Genomic DNA, 12,656 nt, shown 5'->3' on the forward strand with positions numbered 1-12,656 from the left:
TGACCCAAGCCAAAGGCAGTTGCTTAACGTACAGAGCCACTCAGGCACCCTTTTTGTACAGCTCTTAACTGTTAAAGTATCCTTTCTGGAATCTGCTTCCTGGTAACTTCAGCCTCTGCTCTCTGGAGTTACACAAAATAATCTCATTATTCTTTGCCAATGACAGCCCTTCCTTCAAGTATTTCAATATTCTTATTATGAGCCTTGTAAGTCTTTCCTTCTCCAAGCTAAACATCCTTAAATCCTTCAAAGAGTCTTCATACAGTATGGTTTCACAAGCCTCCCCCACCCCCGCCCCCCCTACCCCCATCGCACCCCACCCCCTGTCTGGAGATAACCTCTTATATTTTACTGCCAAGATCTGAACTGAGCACTGGAGAAACCAACTCTCCATGAGATGGGCAGATCTCAATTCAAATCCATTCCCCCTGTTTCTAGCTAGTCCTTCGCCAGCTCACATCTCTGAAAATTTCTGCCTACAGAAGGTAGTTATGACAGTAATACCTTCTAGCAAAACAAGGATTAACTAATGTAACACATGTAATATGCTTACACAGCACCTGGTCCATTTTAAGCACTGCCATGCCATGACGGCTCTCTCCATCGCTGGTACTTACAGCACAAGAATGCATTCACAAATACAATAGCCATATCACAACCCTGAGTTAGTTATAGTCAACTTGTGGCAAACTAAAACCCACAAGTCTTTATTTTCACTCGGACGACTGTTAAGTCAGGTCTCTCACATCCTATACTTGTACAGTTGTTTCTTAAGTAAAGTTCATTTGCTTTTAACCTTATTTGATTTCATATTTTTTGCTTTGAAAATGAAATATTAATGTATAGAAAAGTAGGCACAAAAATGTCCACGGTTAAAATTAAATGAAAAAAGTAAATACAAATAGTATGCATCCCAGTTATTTCTATACAAAATATTTGTGTATACAAGTATAAAGCATGAAAATAATTTTGGAGCATGCAAATGATTTGATACTCCAAGTTCCATAAAGTTGCTTACATAAATAGTAAGTTCATAAATCTCATTGTCATTGACATTTGTTTCTTGTTGTCTTTTTAAAATTCTTTTGGTGGGGGGCAACCCAAATGGGACACAAACCTTATAGTCTCTTTTTTTTTTAAAGATTTCATTTATTTATTAGAGAGAGAGAGAGAGAGAGCACCATCACGGGGAGGGGCAGAGGGAGAAGGTAAAGCAGACTCCCCGCTGAGCAGGGAGCCTGAAGTGGGACTCAATCCTAGGATCTTAAGATCCTGACCTGAGCCAAAGGCAGACATTTAACTGACTGAGCCACCCAGGTGCCCCAGTTTTCAGACTGGTGAGTTTGCCTGCAAAGTAGAAAATTCTGGAAAGGATTATTAAACATAAATCTTGATTCTGTCATCCAATACATTAGCATTTGCATCTGAATTTCTGTTATATGCAAGTTTCATAAACATGCTTTCTATAGCATAATCCAATAGGTTAACAAAAATATTGAACAAGGACGGAGTTGAAAACAGAATCCTGAAGTGACCTCTTTCCAAGCCAGCATGGTACACTCCCAACATTCTAGGTATTGATATTCCCAGATGTTCCTGTTGAGAGATGCCACATTTCTGTCATATATTTGTCTTATGGATACCTTGAATTTTATAAGCAATCCTGTTAGGCATTTTGCTTTGGTCTCTAGGAAAACCAAATTCAAATCTGCAATTCAAGTCCAAAAATTGATATACATTCCTGACTCCGCCCGACTTTATCCTGACTACGCTCTGCCATTTTCCGTTAGGCTTGACATATTTTTTTAAAAAATCCTTTATCCTTGGGGCACCTGGGTGGCTCAGTTGGTTAAGCGACTGCCTTCGGCTCAGGTCATGATCCTGGAGTCCCGGGATGGAGTCCCACATCGGGCTCCCTGCTCAGCGGGGGGTCTGCTTCTCCCTCTGACCCTCTTCCCTCTCGTGCTCTCTGTCTCTCATTCTCTCTCTCAAATAAATAAATGAAATCTTAAAAAATAATTCTTTATCCTTTTTGAAATGTAAAGTTTTGTGCACGTACAAACATGCATAGTGACATGCTTCCCTTCAGGAATAAGGACTGACTGCCGCAGTTGTTGGCTTCTTTGGGAGTTCACTGAAGAGAGGCACCTAGTCCAAAGGCACACCCCTTCCCAGGGTCACCTGTATCTAATAACTAATCCTCGTGTGTCATTCATGGGTCATCTTGAAAGAAGTTTCAATGGAGTAGTGGGGTAGGCAATAAAACCTGCATGGAGTAGGCTAAGGAGAGAATGTAGATTAAGGAAGTAAAAAAAAAGGAAGTAAAGACAGTGACCACAAACAGTTCAAAGGGGTTTTGCTGGGAGGGCAGCAGAGAAAAGGAGCAGCAACCTGGAGGGCAGGTGGAGGAAGTCAGAGTATGTATTTTGTTTGCATGGAAACACTGTATGCTAATAGCAATGATCCAGCAGAGAGAAAAAAACATCCATGCTGTATGAGAAAGAGGGGACAGTTGCAGTACCGAGTTCTTGAGGAGAGAGGAGATGAGATGCTCAAGTTGAGCGTTAAAAGGGAACAGAGCTAACCATCCTCCGCAACAAGAGGAAAATGCATGGTACAGGCGGTTCGTTTGTTCGTGGGGAAGTGACTGCTTTCTGTTCTTAGTGGAGTATAGGGCAAAGTCAGTTGCAAAGAGTGCAGAGGGAAAAGGAAGCTCGGGAGATCTAAAGAGTGGGGAGAGCTTTCTGTACCAATAACACTTCCACAAATATGGTGAGTGTTTCTAGAATCTGCCAGACTTTCTGTGACAGGTGTGGTGAGCACCAGCCTACAAAGTGACGCAGTATAAGGACAAAAGATCTGTAGGCTCAAGGGAAGCGGCATGATGACAGGAAGCGAAGTGGCCATGGTGGGCAGACGGAGCTCATTTTCCAGTAAAAGGCTATAATAGTACAAAGAAGAGAGCACTGAGGGCTGAATGTGTTGAGCCCAACTGCAGATCTAAGAGAATGCTGGCTGTTAGGAGACGCAAGGGAGGAGATAAGAAGGGCCCAGTGATCCAGTTTTAAGCTTCATATTTTGTTTTATTAGGAAGACAATGAAATCTTGAGGTTGTGTTAAAAAAATAAATACAGGGTGGGGAGAAGTGGAGACAGGAACTGAACATACTTGGAAAGTGTGTATTAGTACTGGTGAGCACTGTTAACTGCGTACTAATATTTGGGAACATAAACTTTGAAGAAAGACCAGTCACACTGGTGTAAATTTACTCTAGCTGTTTGACTGCAGGAAAAGAGTTAGTGGTTAGTTGGGTTTGACCATAGTTGGGTTTTTCCTAAGCAAGTGGATGGAGAAAGCAGCAAGAATGCTAAAGAGGTTTACATCTCTTACTAGTTCTTTTTTTTTTTTTAAGATTTTATTTATTTATTTGAGAGAGAGAATGAGAGAGAGAGAGAGCACATGAGAATGGGGAAGGTCAGAGGGAGGAGAAGCAGACTCCCTGCTGAGCAGGGAGCCCGATGCGGAACTCGATCCCGGGACTCCAGGATCATGACCTGAGCCTAAGGCAGTTGCTTAACCAACTGACCCACCCAGGCGCCCTACATCTCTTACTAGTTCTTACTAGTTCTCTGTCCTTCCAGGGTTTCTTTTTGCTAAACATAAGCAATTATAAATAATTAGGCAAATTAAATAATTAATTATTGTGTGGATATACATACATACACATCTCCATATTATCTTACTTTTTTTTTTACACAAAAGATAGCATAGAACATCTTTTATCATGTAACAATGCATCTTGGAGGTTCTTCCTGAGTACACAGAGAGCTTTCTCATTCCTTTTTTTTTTTAAAGATTTTATTTATTTATTTGAGAGAGAGACAGAGAGTGTGAGCATGAGATGGGGGAGGGTCAAAGGGAGAAGCAGACTCCCTGCTGTGCAGGGAGCCCCAATGCAGGGACTCGAACCTGGGACTCCAGGATCATGACCTGAGCCAAAGGCAGTCGCTTAACCAACTGAGCCACCCAGGTGCCCCGAGAGCTTTTTCATTCTTTTCTACAGTTACATAACATTCTGTTGTATACTTATGATGTTTATTTAGCCAGTTTTGACTTAGAAACACCTGGATTACTTACAGTCTTTTGCTAACATAGGTAATGAAATGAATAAACGTGCACGGGTATCATTTCACACGGATGGAAGCTTATTTGTAGGATAAATCTCAGGACATGTGAATGCTGGGTCGGTCAAAGGTGTATGCAGATATTGACAGATAGTCCTCGCTACAGTTCGTATCCATATATATTTACATAATCTGTTAGCATATCTATTCTCCCATAGTCTTGCAAAAGAGTGCTTTATCAAACATTTGCATTTTTGCTAATCTGAATAATGTGAACTAAAACCTCAGTTTAGGGGCACCTGGGTGGCTCAGTAGTTAAGCGTCTGCCTTCAGCTCAGGTCATGATCCCTGGGTCCTGGGATCAGCCCCACATCAGGCCCCCTGCTCTGCGGGAAGCCTGCTTCTCCCTCTCCCACTCCTCCTGCTTGTGTTCCCTCCCTCACTATCTCTGTCTCTCTGTCAAATAAATAAATAAAATCTTTAAAGCTAAAAAAAAAAAAGAATAAAGCAAATGGTGACTTTAAAAAAATAAAAAATAAAAATAAATAAATAAAACCTCAGTTTAGTTTTAATTTGTGTATCTCAAACTGAACATCCCCTAACTTTAAGAGTCCTGTGTATTCTATGAACCGTCTCTTCATAGGTTTTGCTCATTTTTTATTGGGGTAGTCTTTTTCTTATCCATTTGTAAGGGCTCTTTACACATTCAGGATTTAGACCTTTGTGTACACTCTGAGTTGATTTTTCCCCCAGTTGGCTGTTTGTCTTTTGACTCGACGTGTGTGATGTTTGTGTCTTTGCCAGGCAGGCAGAAGGCTTTCAATTGCTTGTTTTGTACTTTATCCGTCTTTTCTTTAATGGCTTCTAAATTTTAACTCAAAGTTAAAAATATCTTCCCCACTTTAAGATAATCAAATAATTCTTTGTGTATAAATTTTTTAATTGAGATATACTTGATATATAACATTATGTTAGTTTCAGATATATAACAATGATTCAATATTTGTATATAGTATGAAATGACCTCAAATCTAGTTAACATCTGTTACCATATTTAGTTACAAATTTTCTTTTTCTTGTGATGAGGATTTTTAAGATCCACTGTCTTAGCAACTTTCAAAAACGCAAAACAGTATGAAAGAATTCTTATTGATAGTTTCCATTTTTACTTTAAAGTTTTGATCCATGGGGCGCCTGGGTGGCTGTCATTAAGCGTCTGCCTTCAGCTCAGGTCACGATCCCAGGGTCCTGGGATGGAGCCCCGCATCGGGCTCCCTGCTCCGCGGGAAGCCTGTTTCTCCCTCTCCCACTCCCCCTGCTTGTGTTCCCTCTCTCGCTGTGTCTCTCCCTGTCAAATAAATAAATGAAATCTTTAAAAAAAATAAAAAATAAAGTTTTAATCCATTTGATCCATTTGAAATTTAGTTTGGTATATGGTGTGGTTTATAGAATTCATCTATCTATCCATGCACATTGTTTTAATTACTAACAGTCGCTCCCCTTCATTGATGCTGTTTTTCTAGCTTTTCTAGCTATTCTTAATTTCAACTAAACGGATATATTTAGGAAGTTGAGTCTTCTCATCCAAGAATCTTTTAAGTCTTTTCTTTTGTACAAGACTTTTTTAAAGGTCTTTTCATTGTTTTAACATTTCCTTTTTATAGGCCTTAAACTTTTTTTTTTAAGTTGTTTTTTTTTTTTTTTTTTAATAATCTCTACACACAACGTGGGGCTCGAGCTCACAAACCCAAGATCAAGAGTTGCATGCTGCACCAACTGAGCCAGCCAGGCACCCCATGGTCTTGAACCTTCTTTTTCTTTTTAAGATTTTAGTTATTTATTCAGAGAGAGTGCACAAATGAGGGAGGGGGTGGGCAGAGGGAGAGAGAGAATTTCAAGTAGACTCCGTACAGAGAGCACAGAGCCCGTCACCGGCTTGATCCTACCACCCCAAGATCATGACCTGAGCTGAAATCAAGAGTTGGATGCTTAACCGACTGAGTCACCCAGGTGCCCCTTGAACTTTCTTTCTTTTTTTTAAGATTTTATTTATTTATTTATTTGAGAGAAAGAGAGAGAGAAACAGCATGAGAGGGGAGAGGGTCAGAGGGAGAAGCAGGCTCCCCGCTGAGCCGGGAGCCCGATGTGGCACTACGGGATCATGACCTGAGCCCAAGGCAGTCACTTAGCCAACTGAGCCACCCAGGCGCTCCACCCCTTGAACTTTCTTGATAAGTTGATTCCTAGTTATACAAAGGAATGAGATAACGATGAACCATGCATAGAATCTACTGGATTATGAGGAAAACAGAGGTGTAAGTAAAATAATAAATAGCAAAATTTTGGTGAGGTCAATGAATTGGATGACTTGATAGGTTGAGGAATGATTAGGAATGGGAATAGAAGCAGAATGAATCAGTGGGAAGGATATCCCACTGGGAAATCTGACAACTGAACCTTTTTTTTTTTAGATTTTATTTTATTTATTTATTTATTTTTTTATTTTTTAAGATTTTATTTATTTATTTGACAGAGAGAGACACAGCGAGTGCAGGAACACAAGCAGGGGGAGTGGGAGAGGGAGAAGCAGGCTTCCCGCCGAGCAGGGAGCCCGATGTGGGACTCGATCCCAGGACCCTGGTATCATGACCTGAGCCAAAGGCAGACGCTTAACGACTGAGCCACCCAGGCGCCCTATTTTATTTTTTTTTTTAAGATTTTAAGTAATCTCTACACCCAATGTGGGGCTCAAACCCACAACCCCGAGATCAAGAGTCACCGGCTCCCCCGACTGAGGCAGCCAGGCACCCCGACAACTCAACCTTCTTGACTCATGTTCTCTTTAGAGTCTCTGGCCATGAGCTTAACTTATGTTTTCTTTCAGTTTTAAAAATCTGCTTTCCTATAGTCCTCTTCTTGTGTCTAACTCTGCTTAGTTTCTCTTCTTTGGTTAATAGGAATCCCAGGAGACATGGTATATAAGTCCCATGTAAGCACTGACCACAATGAAGCTGGTAGGAAGCTGAGAGAACAAGCAGACAAGAAAATTCTAGAGAGAGATACAGATGGGAACAACATAATTAATTAACTGGACCTAAGTGACATTTAGGGGACACTATACCCCAAAACTGCAGAATATACCCTCTTTTCGAGTGTTCATGGAACATTTACAAAAATTGACTGCACATGGGCGCCTGGGTGGCTCAGTTGGTTAAGCGACTGCCTTCGGCTCAGGTCATGATCCTGGTGTCCCCGGATCGAGTCCCACATCGGGCTCCCTGCTCAGCGGGGAGTCTGCTTCTCCCTCTGACCTTCCCCCCTCTCATGTACTCTCTCTCTCTCATTCTCTCTCTCAAATAAATAAATAAAATCTTTAAAAAAAATTGACTGAACAGTTGGCCAAAAAGCAAGTCACAACAGAGTTTAAATCTGTGCATACAATGTATGTTTTCTGACCACAGTGGTGGTTAAATGAGTGTGTCCACATTGTAAAAATCCATCCAGCTACACCCTTACAATGTTTGTCTCTTCCATTAAATATATTTTCTTTGAAATATGACATACACTCCCACAGCCTGTCACAAGTTCCCTTCCACCAAGTATCAAAATCCGTATGCTATTTTATATACCTCCTTGTGCTTATTACATATGTCTCTAAATCCACACGTTCCACATGGCACGTACTTTACATTTGTTATCCTAATAAACTTCCACAACTATCCAAAGAGATGTCTTTTATTTATTTTTTAATATTTTTTAATTTATTTGACAGAGAGAGACAGCGAGAGAGGGAACACATGCAGGGGGAGTGGGAGAGGGAGAAGCAGGCTTCCCGCTGAGCAGGGATCCCTATGTGGGACTAGATCCCAGGACCTGGGACCATGACCTGAGCGGAAGGCAGACGCTTAACAAATAGGCCACCCAGATGCCCCAAAGAGATGTCTTTTAACCACCATTTTACAGATAGTTGGAATAGTTAAAAAGTAACTGGTGGTGACCACTATTGTAGCCTTTGCTTGTTACATCATAACCTGCTACCTTTCATAAGTATTTTTCCCAACTCTCTCCCCTTGCATTTTTCTCCCTGAGAATTACTAAACACCTCAACAAAAATTCCACATCTGCAGAAGTAACGCCTATAAGCCAGGTCCTGGTGGAGTTGTTGGCCATACAAAAAGGAAATCAGCAAGGTGAAGAGCCATTAAAGTTATAAGACAGCATGGTAAGTGTGTACCTTATCCCCTGTTCTCCTGGTTTTCCTGCCCTTCATGGAAGCCGGTTATATAATATTATCTGGTTATTTTTCTCCCTTTTTCTTCAGTTTAAAAGCCCTCTGGATGAGGATAGCAAGTGTCCTGCCAAATACATTCTTCTAATTCTTGTGAAATTCGGAGTAATAACAAAAGAGACTGGAAGCTTCCCAAACAGGGGAAATGGTGAGCAAATGCCAGGGTCAGGAGGGAACAGAGTCTACTTATGCCACTAAAGAAACCAGGCTGGTGGCGGCAGGCACAGAATGAGAAGTTTGGAAAGGCAGGGTGACGCCAGATTCGGGCTACAGATTGCTTAAAAGGCCAGGCCGAAACAAGGGCCTGGGCCACTAGACAACAAGGACTTATTATAAATGATCAACTCTGACTGATAAGATAAAAATGTTATTTTTAAATTTTTTCTTTTTCTTTTTATGATTTTTAAGTTATCGCTACACCCAATGTGGGGCCCAAACTCACAACCCCGAGATCAAGAGTCACATGCTCCACCGACTGAGCCAGCCGGGCGCCCCAAGAAATCAACTCTCTCTCTCTCTCTCTCTCTCTTTTTTTAAGTAAGCTCTACGCCCATCGTTAGTCTTGAACTCACCACCCTGAGATCAGGAGTCACATGCTCTGCTGACTGAGACAGCCAGGCTCAGGCAGCAATGTTTCAAAAAGGCTGAAATTAAAAGATTCTGGAAGTTGGCAGGCTGGTGAGGCTCAACAAGCACCTACGGAGAATTTGTGTTGTTCCTCTGGGGCACCGCTGGTCAGGGACTGCAAAGCCGGTTCCTGCCTTTGAAGAGCTCAAATCAACTGGGAAGGGATAACAACAAAAATGTTGAGTGGTGGGTATGACATGAGTATATGGGCAACACAGCCTGCTGCAGACAAAGTCTGAAGAGGCCAATGTAGTCTGGAAAGAAAGGCAGAGAAGGCAAGGGCACGGACTGCTGGTAGACTCGGGCTCCCCCAGCCTCACCTGCCAAAATAGCGATGAGGACAGGGAAGAACTTTACAGGGCAAAGTAATGGGATGGGACAGCTATCAACGTTATGAACCAAAGAGTTAATGAGGGAGAAAGAGGAATGTTCTCTTAACAATCGATGATCAAGCCAGAGGGCACGGTCGGTCATGTAGCAGGCCAGCTCAGTTTACCTCCAGGACCCTCTCTGACCCTCACTGGCTAAACAGAAGAAAGCAAATCATGTAGGTTGGCAGGCTAGGATGGAAGCTAAAAACCTAGTTTATGGTGATAGAAGACAGAAAAGATTAAGGATGCGGTGCCTGGGTGGCTCAGTTGGTTCAGCGTCTGCCTTCGGCTCAGGTCATAAACCTGGGGTCCTGGCATTGAGAGCCCACCCACATCCGCATCCGGCTGCCTGCTCTGCTTCTGCCTCTTCCTCTGCCCTTCCCCCCATTCTGTTCTCTCTCTCTCTCTCTCTCTCTCAAATAAATAAATAAAATCTTTAAAAAAAAAAGGAAAGAGGGCGCCTGGGTGGCTCAGTTGGTTAGGCGGCTGCCTTCGGCTCAGGTCATGACCCTGGAGTCCTGGGATCGAGTCCTGCATCGGGCTCCCTGCTCAGCGGGGAGTCTGCTTCTCCCTCTGACCCTCTTCCCTCTCGTGCTCTCTATCTCTCATTCTCTCTCTCTCAAATAAATAAGTAAAATCTTAAAAAAAAAAAAAAAAAAAGGAAAGATTAAGGATGGAACTGAATGGAAGGAGGCCCCAGAAAAATTCTGGGGATTTTAGAGTCCTAGATCTTATCAGGATGGTAGTCACAAGTGAGCATACAACTGTCAAAACTCAATGAACTGAACACTTAACTGTGCATTTTATTGTAGGAAAAGTATGCTTCCAAAAAAAAAGAAAGAAAGAAAAGAAATGCTATAATCAAATTATAATACTTGAGGAGGGGGAAAAAAAAAGACTAGAACAGGGGCGCCTGGGTGGCTCAGTCGGTTGAGTGACCGCCTTCGGCTCAGGTCATGATCCCAGGATCCTGGGATCGAGCCCTGCAACGGGCTCCCTGCTCAGCAGAAAGCCTGCTTCTCCCTTTCCCTCTGCCTGCCCCTCTGCCTACCTATGCTCTCTGTCTGTCAAATAAACAAATAAAAAATATCTTTTTTTTAAAGATTTATTTATTAATTTGAGAGAGCGAGAATGAGAGAGAGAGTACCTGAGAGGGGTGAGGGCCAGAGGGAGAAGCAGGCTCCTCGCCGAGCAGGGAGCCCGATGCGGGACTCGATCCTGGGACTCCGGGATCATGACCTGAGCCAAAGGCAGTTGCTTAACCGACTGAGCCACCCAGGTGCCCCAAATAAAAAATATCTTAAAAAAAAAAAAAGACTAGAACAGTTAAGATGCAAACAAAGAGAGAAATTAGACCCCAGGAAAAACTTGAACCAGTCTGAAAACCAAAGGGATGTGGGTATTTGAGGAAAGTACAGACATCTACTATTTGCCAAACCTTGGCCTAGAATCACATATTTCGATTTATCTGCAGACCTAGCACTACCCAGATAAGTTCACAGTATTGTGCTGTGGTTCGCCCAGGGGGAGGATGGGAGAGCCGTGACAGAGGACCTGCACAGCCCAGGCGAACAGCAGATTTTGTGACAGTGCAGGGTGGGTTGTGACATAAAAGATGGGGGAGGGGGGCCTAGGTCCTCCGGTCCAGGAGGAAGAAGGGGAGAGAAAGGCAAGGAATGCAAGCTATGTCTGAAGGGATTTCTCCAGAAACTTGAAAATTCAGAAAATTGGGTCCATCCGCGACCCAACTTTCTCTTTCACAAATAAAGGAATAGAATTTCATTTATTTATTTATTTAAGATTTTATTTGAAAGTAAGAATTTATTTATTTATTAAAGATTTTATTTGAAAGTAATCTCTACACCCATCATGGGGCTCGAACTTACAATCCCCAGATCAAGAGTTTCATGCTCTATGGACTGAGCCAGCCGGGCACCTCAAGGAATAAAAGCTTCAAATACCAAACCTAAGAAGTCAGAGCTCTGATGTGAAAACATGTAAAAGGTCTGGAAAGATATGCATCGAACTATACCCCATAGTAGAGGGAAGTTACACACCTACTGGGTAGTGATGAATTTTGTCAGCAAGCATGAGCTTTCTCATTTTATCAATTAAATTTTGTTCAATCCAGTGTTGGATCAAAGAACAGTGCTGACGGCGCCTGGGTGGCTCAGTTGGTTAAGCGGCTGCCTTCGGCTCAGGTCATAATCCCAGCGTCCTGGGATCAAGCCCCACGTCGGGGTCCTTGCTTGGGGGAGAGCCTGCTTCTCCCTCTCCCTCTGCCTGCCGCTCTGCCTACTTGTGCTCTCTCTCTCTCAAATAAATAAATAAAATCTTAAAAGAAAAAAAAAGAACAGTGTTGATAAAAACTGGGGCCTGTCTTTGGTGGCGCCGAAGTCCCCATACCTGCAATCTATGTTTGAAACACCTGTGGGCATGAAGAGTGACATCCATCACTCACTGCTGGGCACCGCCCTTTCGTTTGCTAAAGCCAGTGACAAAGTCTCAGGGAGGTGAGGTTGGGCTGGGGACCTGAAGGTCTGGGGCAAGGGCAGGCAAACCATGTCTAGAAAGGACTAGATAATAAAAATGTTAGGATCTGAAGGACACACAGTCCCTGTCACACTATTCTGTCATTTTTTGCACAAAAGCAGCCATAGACAGTATGTAAAGGAACAGTCATGGCACAAGGCCAACCAAGCGAGGCCTGTCTGCTGACCTCCGGAGCAGTGGGCCTGGCTCCTGACTGCACATCAGATTCACTTCAAAGGCTCATAAAACCACTACTACCCAGGTCCCACCTCCAAGATTCCAAATCTGGGAGAGGGCCCAAACATTTTTTTGTTTGTTTTTAGGTACCAGATGATTCTGATGTGTATCCTGGGCTGAAAACAACTGTTCTAGGGGCGCCTGGATGGCTCAGTCAGTTAAGCTCCTACCTTCGGCTCAGGTCACGATCTCAGGGTCCTGGGATCCAGCCCCACATCGGGCTCCCTGCTCATTGGGGAGTCTGCTTCTCTCTCTCACTCTTTTCTGTGCTCTCGTTCCTCTCTCAAATAAATAGATAAAATCTTTTTTAAAAATACACACACACGGGCGCCTGGGTGGCTCAGTTGGTTAAGCGACTGCCTTCGGCTCAGGTCGTGGTCCTGGAGTCCCGGGATCGAGTCCCGCATCGGGCTCCCTGCTCGGCAGGGAGTCTGCTTCTCCCTCTGACCCTCTTCCCTCTCGTGCTCTCTATCTCTC

General features: G+C 43.1%; 1 long non-coding RNA gene across 3 annotated transcripts in view; it reads left to right on the forward strand.

Moving 5' to 3' along the window:
• The window catches only part of LOC118356032, a 14,140-nt gene extending 1,711 nt beyond the window's left edge, over nucleotides 1-12,429 (forward strand). The window contains exons 2-4 of one of the 3 annotated variants that reach the window (XR_004819366.1): nucleotides 8,252-8,346; nucleotides 8,446-8,560; nucleotides 12,266-12,429. This is a non-coding gene — a long non-coding RNA (uncharacterized LOC118356032). Of the gene's footprint in view, nucleotides 1-8,213; nucleotides 8,347-8,445; nucleotides 8,561-8,950; nucleotides 9,863-12,265 lie in introns of those variants that run through there. The other 2 variants (XR_004819368.1, XR_004819367.1) reach the window with 2 other exon arrangements.
• Nucleotides 12,430-12,656: the final 227 nt, after the last annotated feature.

This window comes from Zalophus californianus, chromosome 10 (assembly GCF_009762305.2).
Source record: "Zalophus californianus isolate mZalCal1 chromosome 10, mZalCal1.pri.v2, whole genome shotgun sequence".
Taxonomy (NCBI): Eukaryota; Metazoa; Chordata; class Mammalia; order Carnivora; family Otariidae; genus Zalophus; species Zalophus californianus.